The sequence below is a fragment of the Podarcis muralis genome, chromosome 17, assembly GCF_964188315.1.
Source record: "Podarcis muralis chromosome 17, rPodMur119.hap1.1, whole genome shotgun sequence".
Lineage (NCBI taxonomy): Eukaryota > Metazoa > Chordata > Lepidosauria > Squamata > Lacertidae > Podarcis > Podarcis muralis.
The window spans coordinates 19,037,441-19,041,009 of NC_135671.1; positions in this window are offsets into that span (position 1 = coordinate 19,037,441).

A 3,569-nucleotide genomic window follows, 5' to 3' on the forward strand; every position below is an offset into this window, starting at 1 on the left:
ATATCAGTCTCTTGGGACTCCTTCCCAAGGCATGCCTCTTTCTACAAGCCACACCTTTCCCTGGCTCTGCTCCACAACCTTGTTGACCATTTTTGCCTGGCTGGATTTTGTCCTTGAACCGTGACATTGCCTTTTGGTTTGCTTACCTGGGTGAAGAGACAGGGGGTGGTGTTTGTGTGTGCAGAAACCTCTGAATCTGCATGGCAGGAATTTGGACTACTAAATAAAGGAAAGAATCGCCTCTATTGTTTTGCCTGCCTTTGCCCGTAGTCCTGCCCATCATTGGCATGTGGCCTTTGGAAGATTTCCCACAAGGGAATGCTCACACCCGGCTGAAAATGATGCCCCACCCTGGCTTGAGATAATTCAGAATCTCGCCTTTGTGGAAAATTCCCACTGGAATCAGTCAGCTATCTATTGTTTGGCAAAACTTTGATGATGCACGGGATATCTCAGAGCATGTGATGATACGACCAGAGGAGCATGAAAGCTCCTGTTTACTCACACATCTCACGGGCAGCCTTTCCAAAGAAGGAAGAAACAGGCATTGCCCAAAAAAAGGACAAGATAAGGAAGGTAAGTTTGGACAAAGGACTGACACTAAAACCCTCCCTGATATCATGAAGTGGCAGCTAGACAGAAGTGGATGGACGCGTTTTGAATTACCACGCTGTCACTCTCGGTTTAGTCTTAGCAGAAATTTGCTCTTTTCACAGCATTTATAACTATCCTTGAAATTGCTGATGCCATTAAACATTTATAAGAACAGAAGGTGAGCTGCCTGAATCGGTGGCTCATCTGGTCCAGCATCCCATTCTCACAGTAGCCAACCAGATGCCGGAGGGGGGGGGGGCGACCCCAAGCAGGACCTAAGCACAAAAGCACTTTCTCTTCTTGCATTTCCTCGCAACTTGTATCTAGAAGCGTGCTGTCTCTGACAACGGAGATAGAACCTATCCATCAGGTTTAGCAGCCACGGAGAGCCTTGCCCTCCATCAATTTGTGGGATCCCCTCTTAAAGCCATCCCAGTTGGTGGTCATGGCAGCTGACATTAATGCACCTGCTGCCCATTGGCTCACACTATCTAATGGTAGAGCTGGCCGTGATTCTGAGTTTAACAGCTGGCCAGGTCATGTTTGATCACTCCTTCAGCCTTCCCCATGAAGCTCCAGACTTCCGCATTATATTCACTTTCTTTTCTCCAGCTGAGCTTTGGGTGCCCATTATAAAGTGATTTCTGGAAGATCCTTAGAGGCAGGAGATGAAGGGGAGTCTAAACAGCGGGTGTTAGAATTGTGTCTTGACCTAACAGCAGCACATACACGGCTCCACGGAAGATTTTATTTCCCCTTTTTCTTTTGTCTGTTTCAGAGAAATTCCTACTAGTTTGGGGTCAAAGATTTTCTCAGAGGATAGCTGAGTTGATATTTAACCTGGCATTACATCATGCTGAAATGGATATTGATGCGGGGGGGGGGGGGACTGGCTCCTTTCTGGAGGCAGCCTCTGCTCTTCAACTCTTCCTTTTCCCACTGATGTAATCAAATAGACTTGCTTTGTGTGGCTCCAAATTACACTTCTTGACACTTATTAAAATTGTAGGCTCAGACCTAACCATTCTTGAATGAGGGGAAAAAAAAAGATGTTCAATTGAGCAGGTCCCCAACCTTGCATGCAGGAGCCCCCAAATTCAGTTCCCAGCATCTCCTGGCAGGACTGGGAGAGAGACCACTGTCTGAAATTCTGCAGAGCCATTGCCAGTCAATATAGGTCACTGGTCTTCAACTGGTGGGTCAAAAGCCATTAGTAGGTCAATTCCTTGGGTTCCTAAGAGGCCTTAGTTAAGCAGCCATATTTCACTGGTGGAAAGCGCCCAGCAAGGAAATGATGATGATTAATAATATTCAGTGCTATTTTTTCTATGAAAAAAGGTGCCGGAACTCACCATGAACACCTCCCTTGTTCTCTTATAAAGGTACAGGTAAAGGACCCCAGGACAACTACCGGTAAGTCCAGTCAAATTTGACTATGGGATGCAGCGCTCATATGGCAATAGCACCCCACCTGAGTTCCACCGAGTTCCAGCTGGAAAAAATGCAATCATTGCTAGTTGGCCCAGCTACTCTGGGTGGCTTCCAACACATGTAAAAGCACAATAAAACATCACACTTGAAATGCAGGAAGCTTTAATACACAGACGTGCCAATCTCACATTTCATATCTAAGCAATTAATTTTCTTGAACTGATTTCTATCAGTTTGTGATGAGGGCTTCCATCACAGATTTGATGTTTAAAACACTTAGAGAACAAACACTCTGCCACCTAGAGAACAAATATCATGAAGCAACTGCCTACCAAACAAAAATACAGATTCATCTAGAAAGCCTGCTCCTAATAACTGCCCAGTATATTTCATTACCATAGTCTTACTGCACAGGGCAATCAATAAATGTTGAGAAACATAAAGAAACTGGGAGTTTCTTTCTCCCCACATGTTCTGAAAGACTTGCGAGTTCCACAGTGCTACTCTTTCTACACTTTTGGATCTACCTTGGTTACCAGAGTCTCTTGTTTTTATCCCTCCATGCCAAGGTCAGATTACTTCACATGTCAGGGGCACCAACTTGAATAAAATATTGGGGGAAGGTAAGCCCCAACCCTGGGGGGACGCGGGTGGCGCTGTGGGTAAAAGCCTCAGCGCCTAGGGCTTGCTGATCGAAAGGTCGGCGGTTCGAATCCCCGCGGCAGGGTGCGCTTCCGCTGCTCGGTCCCAGCGCCTGCCAACCTAGCAGTTCGAAAGCACCCACGGGTGCAAGTAGATAAATAGGGACCGCTTACTAGCGGGAAGGTAAACGGCGTTCCGTGTGCTGCGCTGGCTCGCCAGATGCAGCTTGTCACGCTGGCCACGTGACCCGGAAGTGTCTCCGGACGGCGCTGGCCCCCGGCCTCTTGAGTGAGATGGGCGCACAACCCCAGAGTCTGTCAAGACTGGCCCGCACGGGCAGGGGTACCTTTACCTTTACCTTTACCTTAAGCCCCAACCCACATAATCGATCACAAGATGCGGTGCACCCCTTTATTTCAATGGCAATACCCACCAATATTTTATCGGGGGGCCCAGAGGGACCCAGGCCCTTAGGAGTTGTCTCCTATGTCACAAGTCCATGCACACAACTTGTTTCTTATCAGCTGAATTATAAACATGATGATTTTCAGCAGAATGTATGAACCAATGGAAAGCCCAGTGCTTTAGGTGAGGCACTGTGAAATTCTGTCTGTGGTGTTTGATCTTCCCGATGACTCATTCACCCACGCAAGTCACTACTTGATGCCGAAGTCTTCAGGTGATAAATATGCATCTCTGAAGCAGCCCTTAGATAGCTCATCATTCATGGCACGTATTACCTTCTGGATCAAACAGGAGTGGCTTTCCTCGTGAATAAACAATAACCAGCCCATCCTGACCTGGAGTCAAGATGTCTGATGCCAGTTTGAGTTGTTGAGAAGTGAGGAAGCACGCGTGTGTGACTTGCAGTTTTTCCTTTTCTCGCTTCTTCTCCAAATCCT